The following is a 12,569-nucleotide window of genomic DNA, read 5'->3' on the forward strand; positions in this document are numbered from 1 at the left end:
AAGCCCTTGCGTGCATACTTTACTGAATCTTCATAACAGCCCCAGGAGGAGACTGTGGTTTTCTTCCATTTTGCAGATGGAGAAACTGAGGCTGAAGAGGTGACTTGCACAAATAAGGCCACACAGCTATAAAATGGTAGGCCTAGGATCAGAACCTAATTTGCCCACTCCTGAGCTTGAGCTCTTGACCATTAAGGCTGTGGCTGTAATACTTTACACACACTGTAACACCTTCAGTGTGTAAGGCATTTACTGGATGAAAAAAGGATATATGTATGTTGTGTGTGTATATACATACATGTATGCACACATGTTTTAAAAAATTAGTAGACATTTTTAGAGCAATTTTAAGTTTACAGAAAATTGAGCAGATATTATAGAGTGTTCCCATGTACTCCCTCTCTGTCTCACTCAGAGCTTCCCATTATTAACATGTGACATTAATATAGTACATTCATTACAATTGATGAACCAATATTGATACATTATTATTAACCAAAATCTACAGTTTACATTAGGGTTCACTCTTTGTGTTGTACAGTTTTATGGGTTTTGACAAATGCACGATGTCATGTATCAACCATTATAGTGTTATGCAGAATAGTTTCACTGCCCTGAAAATCCTCTGTGCTCTATCTATTCATCCTTTCCTCTGTCCCCCAACCACTGGCAGCCATTGATCTTTTTACTGTCTCTAAAGTTTTACATTTCCAGAATGTCGTATAGTTGGAGTCATAGAGTAAGTAACCTTTTCAGACTGGCTTTTTTCACTGAGCAATATGCGTTTAAGGTCCCTCCATGTCCTTTCCTGGCTTGATAGTTCATTTCTTTTTATCACTGAATAATATTCAATTGTATGGATGTACTATACACATTTTTTAATGAAAAACAATTCTAGTTTAAATTTTTGAATTAGTAATATGGAAACTAGGTTAAAAAACATAAAGAAGTTTATAATGAAAAGTCTCTTCCAACCCTTTTCCCCCATCTGCCAGTTTCCATCCATCCTCAGCCCCCACTAGTAACCACTATTACTGGTTTCCTGTGTATCCTTCCAGAGTTTAGTTTATTATGTATATAAGGGAGAATATACTTTTTTCATTCAATATATCTCGGAGTGATTTCTGTGTCAGTGAGAGCTTTCTCATTCTTTTAAAAAAAATGTTTAGCTACATAGTATTTTAAATAATTTATTTGACCAATTCTCTATTGGTACACATGTTGTTTTTAGCCTTTTGCTATTACTGAAAATACCCCACTGAATAACCTGTAATTTTGTGCCATTGCTAGTATATCTGCAAGGATAAATTCCACAAAGTGAAATTGGTGGGTCAGGGACATATGCATTTTAAATATTGATGGATATTGCCAAATCATCTTTCACAGGAGTTGTACCATTTTACACTGCACTAGCAATGTAAGAGTATGCCTGTTTCCCCATAGTCTTTCCAACAAAGTATATCAAACTCAAACCATCAGATTTTTTCAACCTGTTAAGTGACAGATAGTCCCAGGGTAGATTTAATGTACATTTCTTTTCTGAAGTTGAGCATCTTTTCACCAGGTTTAAGGGCTGTGTGGTTTTTGAAAGGTGTGTGTATATATATATATATATATATATATATATATATATATATATATATATATAAAGAGCATTGTTATATCACAGATAATTTTGCATCCAATGAATAATAATATCAATGTCTAGCAATGCCTAGACTTTTGCTAAGGATTTTATGTATTTTATCTTATTTACTCAGTACTAATGAATCTATAAAATATTTGAAAAGCCTAGTCTATTGTTCAGTTCCTTGGATGTTTGCGTCAGAGTCTTAACATATTTAAATTATATGCCTCAAAGGCTTGACATATTTAATATACTGGTGCTTTGGTGAGTAGAAGTTGGTGGTCCCTCCATAAGTGGCTTTTTTCAGCCACTAATTCAGTGGCAATGTTGATAATGAATCTATAAACAGAATCAAAATTTCAGGTTGGTTGTAAAAGCTTCAATGTCCAACCTCTTATCTAATTATTGAACCCTGGATTATTGAACCTCCTTCAGGTTCTGTTGCATATTTAAGTGCCTTAACTCCCTGTCCCATTCACCATCTGGACATTCATACTGCCCTAAGCAGGGTCATACTACTCATTGGCTTCCTCATGGTTCCTCAGACCATACAACTCTGCTGAAATGCATTTGTCTTTAGTTGAGAACAACCCTGCCCATTACAGTTTGGTCTCTTTTAGAGGCATGCTGTTGCTGTTTTGAAGCATTCACCCTCAATATAATGACCACTGAAAATCACCCCTTATAGATTAATTTAATAAAATATTTTCTGATTTGAAAATTTAAATACCTACGGAGGTTATATTTGGCTTGGCTTGGCTTTTCTTCTTCTTCCTCCTCCTCTCCTCCTCCTCTTCCTTCTCCTTCTTCTTCTTCTTCTTTTTTTTTAAAACAAATTATAAAGTCACATGTGTAGGCCTAGAGAAGAAAATACACATAGAAAAAAGAAAATTGCACAGATAGGAAAGCTCTAGGTATTCAGTGCATCAGAAAAGTGAAAGCTCAATATCCCTTGGTAAGTGTGTCTGGAGACCTCTTTTTAGTATTATGGTATAAATGACAGGGATACCTATTCAGTGAATATCCGTAGATTTTCCTTTCTACCTGCTAGCCAAGGCTTATATTTGCCTTTTTGAGTACTAGTGAAGAAAACAGTCTTTCATCCTGTTGGGTAAACTGATCCATTCCCTGCTGACTTTGTGGATTAGGAACCTGTAATCATGGCCTGGAATGGCTTAGGATCTTAAGATCATCATTACAGAATTGACTCCATGATGTTCATGCCTTCAGTCATCAGAATGGAGTGATAGGAACTATGTTAATGCCCAGGCGTGAATAGAGAGAGGAGAGTCTGGTAAGGAGATGAAATAAATATAGAGCCCTTGAAAGGTTTCCACTTTATGAAAGCTACTTATTGGAAGCTTCTGCCAGAGGCTGAGGTGTGTCTGTGTATCTGGTTGGGTGTGGAGAGTTCTCTAGAGCTGAAGGGCAGCCTGTTCTGGTCCCAGGTTTGCAAAACACACTACCTACGTGCTGACCTGAGTGTAAGCATGAGGGTGTGAGGTTTATTATTTTACCCCACCTAAATTGGTGAGGTGCTTGCTTTCACTCATGCTTAATTTGCCTCTTCTGTTTCTATGGATACTGCTTATTCTCACTAAGACTGGCAGTGGACTGGCATAATAGATAACTCCAGGAAATCAGAGATGGTATTTCTCCTTTGGAGGCTATAGTTTTAGAGGAATCACAATAAACTGGATAGTTACTTTTAAGCTATAGTTTTTGAGCACTTCATTTATGCTTAGCACTGTGCCTTAACTCATTTAATCTTCACAACCACCATACAGGTAGGTATTATTATTAGTCCTATTTAGTAGTTATTAATATCGTCTCCTCATTTTACAAATAAGGAAACTGAGGCTTAGAAAGGCTAATTGATTGGTACAAAGTCACATAGGTGATGATACATAAAAGCAGGGATTCAAATCCAGGTTTATCGGATTCCATGCCTGTGTTTTCCTCTCTACCAAGAAGATAAAAATAAACAAACCAAAATATCTATTGCCTGTAAAGGGCAGTGATCCTTGCTTCCCTTTTAAGAATGGAGTTCTTAAACAGTTCATTAGTTGCAAATCAGTTTCCTGAAAACAGGAATTGTATCTTTCTCATCATTGTATACCTACCTTTCACAATATAGACACTTTATACATACATATGTGTTAAATTGAATATGAATAATCTGACCTTAGGGTCCCCCAAATGTGAGCAAGCTAACAACAATAACTAAGACTTACTAAGTACTTACTATGTACCAGGTAACATTTTATGTGCTTTATAAACATTAATGCACATGAAGATAGTTTCAGTTTTTATCTCCATTTCACATGTGAGGAAACTGCAGCACAAAGGTATTAAATAACTAGTTAGTGAGTCCTAGAGGCAGAATTCTAATCTAGCAGTCTGACTCTGGAGTCCACATTGTTAAACTCCATGCTATGAATACCTTGAGCAACTCCAACAATGAGGCTCCAACTATTGCATAGACCTGCTTATAATGGTTGCATGGATTCCGGAGTAAGTTCAGGTGACTCCAAGGGCTTAATTTAACATTTCTGCCAGGAGGGGGCATCCTAGGAACCAGGATGGATCAGGGAATAGTAAAATTCCAGTTCCCTCTTGCCACTGGACTCACCTCTCAAAGGCAGGCAATAAAGAAGATAACTTCTAAAAATAAACCATTTAGGAGAGTTTTAATGGCAATAATCTATGTACTTTGTGTCGCTGTGTGACCTTGAAGAAGTTACTCAGCCTCTCTGTGCCTTAGTTTCCTGATATGCAAAATGTACTTACCTCATACATGTAAGCTTTTAGAGCAATGTCTGGCTGCTACATTGTATCTACATTGTGAAAAGAGGATACACAAAGATGAGTAAGATACCTTTCCTTCTAGAGCACCTGGGTAGGTGCTCAATAAATATTAGCTGCTATTATTACTCCTACATTCTAATAAAAATGTGTAATACATCTGTGGCAGCCATGAAATTGTGCATCTCAGATCCCCTATTATGTGGAGGGGAGGGTAATTAACTCTGAACCCCAGCTCTCAATCCAACACCTTGTTCACATTGAGGTCACCCTTCCCGCAGGCTGCTCCCAGCGGATGACTGGGTGGGGAAGACCCACTTTTATGAGAAGTGTGACTCCTCTGATGGTGACTTTGGCTTGAGGACTCCCACTGCACTGCAGTCTAATACTCTCAACTCCCTCGCTCTTCTTTACAAGGGTCAACCCTGCATTGTGGTCTGTCAGCTCTCCCAGCTTCTTCCAGTTCCCTCCCCATTTTCCCTCATGGGCTTTTCAGTATATCTCTTGCATGTCTGATCCTGTCTTGTTGTCTGCTTCTCAGAGTACCTGGACTAAGACAACATCCAACAGTCACTGATATAGTCCCTTCCAGTCATGAGGTTGATACAGTTTTTTCAAGCCTTGACAAAGGTTCTGACATATGATTCTTTCTATGTTGAAGATTATTAAGTGTTACTAATCTTATTTTTTTGCATTTGCTGATATCATAGCACATGATATTTACTTGTCTTACTGCCAGACACAATTTGTTTTTTTGCTTTTGGATGAATCCTGATAAGCAAACTTATTTTTGTTTGAATATAATCAGTGAATCTTCCAAACCCAACCCTATGCTAGGAAACATTGCTATTCACAATAAGTCAACAGAAATACTGTTAGGACTTTAGAGTGCTTGGGTTGTTGCAGAAAGAAAAAGAAATATTACAGATGTTACGCTGACTTCCTAAATCTTTGGAAACTAGGTTTATAATATATAAAGCTGGTCACTTAAAAACAGTCATGAACGTGTTCACAAAACCATCTCTTTCCTTTCTTCTTCCCCCCTTCCCCTTCCTTTCTTTTCTTCCTAATTGTTCCTTTCTTTCTTTCTTCCTGAATACCTTCTCTATGTAAAGCAAAGCATGAATATAAAGTGTTCCTCCCTACAGGAAACTTATGCCAAAGATGGGAGATGGGACATATTCATAAATGACTGTAACACAAAGTGACAGTGTTAATAAGTGCCAACCAAACTGGGAAATGGCCAAGACACCTGCATACATACAGTTCACTCGCTCTATAACGACACTTATTTCCCATCTCCCATCTTTGGCATAAGTTTCCTGTAGGGAGGAACACTTTATATTCATGCTTTGCTTTACATAGAGAAGGTATCCAGGAAGAAAGAAAGAAAGGAACAATTAGGAAGAAAAGAAAGGAAGGGGAAGGGGGGAAGAAGAAAGGAAAGAGATGGTTTTGTGAACACGTTCATGACTTTTTAAGTGACCAGCTTTATATATTATAAACCTAGTTTCCAAAGTTTAGGAAGTCAGCGTAACATCTGTAATATTTCTTTTTCTTTCTGCAACAAGCCAAGCACTCTAAAGTCCTAACAGTATTTCTGTTGACTTATTGTGAATAGCAATGTTTCCTAGCATAGGGTTGGGTATGGAAGATTCACTGATTATATTCAAACAAAAATAAGTTTGCTTATCAGGATTCATCCAAAAGCAAAAAAACAAATTGTCATGACAGGGGCAGCAGTTCCCTAGGTGGCCCAGTTCTGGGATGTGACTTTGGGATTTGTTCCTGGAAATTTAGCCTAGACTCTGTTTCTTTCACCTTTCTAAAAATTCTGTAAACTACTCAATAAATGTAATCAATTTTTTTCTTAAATTTTTATTTATTTATTTATTTATTTTTGGCTGTGTTGGGTCTTCATTGCTGCCCGTGGGCTTTCTCTAGTTGTGGCGAGTGGGAGCTACCCTTTGTTGCGGTGCACGGGCTTCTAATTGCAGTGGCTTCTCTTGCTGTGGAGCACAGGCTCTAGGTGCACGGGCTTCAGTAGCTGTGGCCCGTGGGCTCAGTAGTTGTGGCTCGCGGCTCCAGAGCGCAGGCTCAGTAGTTGTAGTGCATGGGCTTAGTTTCTCCACGGCATGTGGGATCCTCCCGGACCACAGCTCGAACCCGTGTCCCCTGCACTGGCAGGCAGATTCTTAACCACTGTGCCACCAGGGAAGCCCTAATAATATTTTTGCTGGGGAGAAAAAAGAGCAAGTGAGTTCTAAGGCACATTGTTTGTTGACCCTTACCCATCCCCATTTCTCCAAGGTAACTGATTGCAGGTGATGTCAGTGTTACTCTAGGGTTTAAATTCTAGGGTTCTGTAAATTGCTTACTTTGCTTATCATTTATATGTTCAAGTAATCTTAAAATCTTTCCTCCAAATGCTGTCCAAAAGTTGGGGATCTCTTTTATTTGTTATAAATACCACATTTGCTAACTGAGTAAATTTAGGAAGCTGAGTAGGTAATTGAAGTTTTAAAAACTGATAATAGTAGATCAGAAGAGACAAAATGAGCCATTAGCTTATCTCTAGTTCATTATCCTGTTTATAGCCTTCTTAGCACTTATCACAATTATTTTATTTATCTATTTGTATATTTTGTTACTGTCTGTTTCTTACTAGAAAGTAAGCCATAAGGGCAGGCTTATTCTCTCAGTATCTCCAAAATCTAACACAGTGCTTGGCCCAAGTTAAGTGCGCAATTGTTAAATGAATAGTCTGCTTTAAGTAGCAAAATAATTTTTTTTTTCAAATGAGAGAAAGGACTCCAGTTCAACAAATAGTTATTGAATTCCTACTGTGTGAGAGACACTAAGCTTTTTTTCTCCTTCTTCCATTGACAAAAAAAAAGGATGACTGATTAAAATCTTTCCTCTGAATACTGTCCCAAAGTTGGGGATCACTATTATTTGCATAAATGCCATGTTTGCTAAATGAGTAAATTTAATTTCATGGTTGACACCATATTTTCTTTGTTTCGGTTACACAACAGTAAGATTTAATTCATTTTTTAAAATGATATTTTATGAAGGAAGGAAATTTTATACAATTTGGGGGCATCTCCTTGAGATTCTGTCTTCAGTTGGGCAGAGTAATATGCTTTAAGACTGGAATTACCCTTGTCAACTAATCCCTGGGTCCACTGTGTTGGGATGCCCTTGTGCTACTTCCCTACGGGCCTTACGAAATTGCTCATTCTATGATTGGAATTTCAAGTCAAAATACATTTATCTGAGCAGAATTTTAATGATTTTTCAAAGAGAGGAGGGATTTTCCCAAACACATCTGAACTTACCAAATTACCAATCCCATTAGCTATGTTTTCTCTTAAGCACCTTTCTTTAAACAAAGTAATTACTGCTGAAATCATCCAATGTATTTTTCATAAAAGCTTTTGACTAAGTTTTGTTTGATTAGCAGGAACGCAGTAAAAGTAAATATTGTTTGAGAAGGCACTTTCAGAGCCCTTTCTTTTTCTTCATTGAATTAGCTTTTTAAAAGCACTGTTCTTTGGAGAGAGTAAGAGCCTCTTTCCAGCTGTCCTATTGTGTAGCTCAAGGTCTTGTTAATACTATTATCTGGCCCTGAGATTACAGGTAATTGTGGTAAAACACAAGCTTCAGTTTCTGTAATCTAAGACAGAAATCTGTTTGTGCCCTGGCCTTCATATCAGATGTTTGTTAAATTCAGACTTCTCTCACCTGGGATAGCCCACTGCCCCCCACAGTAAACAGAGGTATCTGGCAGGGATGGGGCTACATTAGAGCCATTGCCTTTTTTTTTTTTTAAAGATCATGTGGCAGAACTCCTCCTGTGGCCAACTTACATACAACATGTGCACTAAATGGGAAAATTATATATTTTAAAATAGGCATGCTTGAAACAATAACACTTTTGAATGTGAAATGTACCAAAAGGCCGCATGTCTCTGGCTTTGCTTGTCAAATGGAGAGGCTGCCAGAACCACTCGGCTCCATGGTTCTCATGCCCTAAAGTCCTGCAAATTGACACGTAAGTAGGCAACACACAAAGAAGCTCAGCCCATGAGAAAGTGAGTTTGGGCGCTTGGGCTGGCTTCCTTTCTCTCTGTGTGGATTTCTTTCCAGCTTCGCTTCTTCTGTCCTATCTTAGTTTTTCAGAAAGGAGAGATTAAATGTGTCTGCTATTTCAGCATGTTAACTGCACAGGCAACATGAGGCTAGCACTCAGGCCACTGTTCAGCCTGTCATATGGAAGGAATTGCTTTTCAGGGGAGATTATAATTGTGTATGTAGCCACACAAATGCACATTCTGCCTGGAGGAAAATGCACAGAAGAGGAGGCCTTATGCTGCCACTCAGGTCTCTTTGTGGAGGGCTGCATAAGAAGCCCTTACATGGCATAGTCAACTCTTTTGGGCTTAATGAGTCATCTTTTTGTGTGATGCCTACTTCAAAAAAGGAGGAGGGCGGGGGGTGGGGGGAGAAGAAGCACACTCTTGCCCAAGTGAGTTGCTTTTATTGGCCCTGCAGCTTTGTCTAACAGTTTTGTACATTCCTGATGACATCATTTATAATGCTAGTGCACAGAGAGTAAACAAAAAATAATTTAGCTTTCAGGCATTTAGACAAAACTTAAATAGTACAATTTAGAGAAATGATAATAAGCTTTATAAACAGTGAGCACATGAGCTTAAACAGCAAGCATGACCCCACTCTTTTTTGGAATGTGATGTGTTGAAAGATGGCTGTAGAGAAAACTAGAAGCTTGACACTTTTGAATTATGTGCAGTTCAGACTTGAGTCCATGGTCTAGTGTTAATCCCAAGCAGTATGTTCTAGTTAGTGGATAAAATACAAGCTACCATTGTGAGTAAGTCATTAAGCCCCTTGAGCCCTAGCATTTTACCTATAAGAAAGGAAAAGGTAATATTACCACCTACTTCACAGGAATGTTAGAAGACTGAGAAGATAAAACATGTGGAGCTCTTTATAAGAAAGGTATTTTGTAAATAGAAAATAGCATTATTATTCTCCTTCATCAAACTTCCCCAACACATGGAGTTGATAAAAGCTACCTCATAGGTGGTTGAGAGGATGAATTAATTAATATATGTCAAGTATCTTAAAGTAAACTATTTAATGAGACCTAAAATTGATTGTCTTTCTTGATAGTCTCTAGACCACCAAACCTGATATTTAAACACATGATTAACTTATAAAGTCTTATATGTGCCATCAATCTTTTGCCTTGTCTTCAAGGATTGGCATGGTAGAGGATAATGAATATACAGGTAGAAGAAAATAGGTTAGGTCTTCAGGAAGAATGGCCTGCCATTTTTCTTTTCAAGGTTATGCCTGTGAATAGTCTTTGGAGTCTTGCTAATTTTTTTAAAATTAATTAATTAATTTAATTTTGGCTGCATTGGGTCTTCGTTGCTGCACGTGGAGGCTTTCTTTAGTTGCGGTGATCGGGGGCTCCTCTTCGTTGTGGGGCACGGGCTTTTCATTGAGGTGGCTTCTCTTGTTGCGGAGCATGGGCTTTAGGCGTGTGGGCTTCAGTAGCTGTGGCACGAGGGCTCAGTAATTGTGGCTCGCGGGCTCTAGAGTGCAGGCTCAGTAGTTGTGGCACACGGGCTTAGTTGCTCCGCGGCATGTGGGATCTTCCTGGACCAGGGCTCGAACGCGTGTCCCCTGCATTGGCAGGCAGATTCTTAACCACTGCACCACCAGGGAAGTCTGAGTCTTGCTAATTTTTGTTGCCATGTCTGGACATAGGTAGAAACTGTTTTGACCTTTGTTCTTCCAGTAAATATTTGGTTTTGATCTCATGTTTCTAAAGAAACAAACTCATAAGGAAAAGAAGTGATTGTTTTGTCTCACATTGTGAACCTTTCTTATCATATTTCTTAGTAGTTAAGAGAAAATAATTATTGTTGAAGGACCTGACATCGAGTTCCCTAACTGGAAAGTTCTTAAACTCAGCCAAGTAATAAAACCAGCTTTGGTTATTATCTTTAGAGGAGAAGGGACACCAGAAGAGAATTTATATTTTTTAATTGACAAAATTATCACTAACATCTCTGCTTCCATTTTTGTTGGTATTTTCATAAGGTTTTAGGCAACAAAACCTGAGAAGACCCCCTCATGTAATTTTCAAGTTTAAAATTTCATCTGTTGTTTCCTAGTAACACTTCGGTAACCTCACTTCCCAGATTTAATTTTCTATTAGATGACACTAAATGGGAAACACTATTTCATTTAAATTCTAAATCCTTAGCAGAGATTATTTCTCTTACATTTTTTTAAATACAGAGATAATATTCCAACTTCTAAGTAAGTCCAGCCCCCCAAATACTGTCTTAAGTGGGAAATATATTCAAATAGATGTTCTTGGTATGGCAGCTGGAGTCGTTCTCATATACAGGAGGACTGGAGATAGATAGCAATCTCATTCAGTCCTTACAAGATATTTGTGAGGTAGGTACCAGCCTGATCCTCACTTTTCCATGAGGAGACTGAAATTTAGGTTATGTAACTTGCCCAAGGTCACCAAGCTAGTAAATGTGGAGGTGAAGCTTGAATGAAGTTTATCTGACCCTAGAGCCTGTGTTGTTAGCTACTTTGCTTTTAGGTCTGATTTCTCAAGACCCTCTTTCCTATTCAGTTCACAAGGATTGAAGGATTAGAACTTAATATTTTAACAGAAATGTCTACAGAATATATGATATATTCCCCGGATTCTCTGGTATAATAGAACAAAATTTAACATTTCTTTATGTTGTGGTGTCATTATTTGAGACATCATTTATTATATTGTACTGTAGATGTGTTATGACATTTACTCATCAGGGTGGATGCTAGGAAACGGGGACTCAGAGAACTTAGGTAAAATTTCCAACGTTTATATATAATAAATAGCAGTAGGTGGAGCTAAGATTTGACTCTAGTACTTCTGGTTCCAAATTTAGTGGTTTGGGTGCCATTCAATCAATGTTAGTTAAATCTGACTTCATAGTTATTAATTAATGATAAGAACGTCCCCCTATGCTCAAAACTCCCCTCTCTCCAGACTAATGTTTCCTACTTGGTCAGTAAGATGTTGAGGTATACTGAGGTTTTGTACTTTAAGTGATTTTGTGCCACTGATCTCAGGGTGATGGTTGAGCAGCTGTTATAAAAAGATCCACCACCACAACTGCCCCCTCCAGTGCAATGGCTCATACAAGAGAGAACTTTATTTCTCTCTAACTTAAACTGAGTCCAGGATACGGAAGGCAGGATCTGCTCTAGGAAGCCATCATAGGATTTCAGGTTAGCAGGGCAGCCATGCCATTTGAAACCCATGGTTTCTGAGGATGCCTCCATTGTAGCCATTTCCAGTTATAGAAAGGAAAAGGGGAAGGAACAAGTCCAGGGCAAACACCTTTTAAGCAAGTAAGGCAGAAGTTGCAAACATCACTTGTGCTCACACTTCATAGGTGAGGACTTAAAATAAGGCCCCTGCTAACTGCAGAGGAGCTTGGGAATTGAAGTCCAACCAGACAGTTGTGTGTGAGAAGAATAGGAGCACATATTTTGGGGTGTGCAAACAATAACCTGCCATACCTGGTATGTGTATTGTTAGTAGGCGCTTACCCTCATTCAGAAGAGAAGCACAGATGTATCAGTGGGTGTTTGACTTCTCCTCCCCTACCTCCACCTCTGTTAAGTACAGAGTATTTTATCCCTTGTCCATGTTCTCCACTCTTCTGCCTTATGCTACTACTGAGCTTGATTGATCCCTTTTTTTTTTTTAAATAAATTTATTTATTTTATTTACTTTTGGCTGCGTTGGGTCTTCATTGCTGTGTGCAGGCTTTCTCCAGTTGCGGTGAACAGGGGCTACTCTTCGTTGCGGTGCATGGGCTTCTCATTGCGGTGGCTTCTCTTGTTGCGGGGTACAGGGTCTAGGTGCGCAGGCTTCAGTAGTTGTAGCACTCCAGCTCTAGGGCACAGGCTCAGTAGTTGTGGCCCACGGGCCTAGTTGCTCCGCGGCATGTGGGATCTTCCCGGACCAGGGTTCGAACCCGTGTCCCCTGCATTGGCAGGCGGATTCCCAACCACTGCGCTA

General features: G+C 38.8%; 1 protein-coding gene across 2 annotated transcripts in view; it reads left to right on the top strand.

The window, feature by feature from the left end:
• The window catches only part of CSTPP1 (centriolar satellite-associated tubulin polyglutamylase complex regulator 1), a 211,196-nt gene that overhangs the window by 10,196 nt on the left and 188,431 nt on the right, over positions 1–12,569 (top strand). The window lies entirely within an intron of this gene.

Source organism: Balaenoptera physalus (genome assembly GCF_965194825.1).
Source record: "Balaenoptera physalus genome assembly, chromosome: 10".
Lineage (NCBI taxonomy): Eukaryota > Metazoa > Chordata > Mammalia > Artiodactyla > Balaenopteridae > Balaenoptera > Balaenoptera physalus.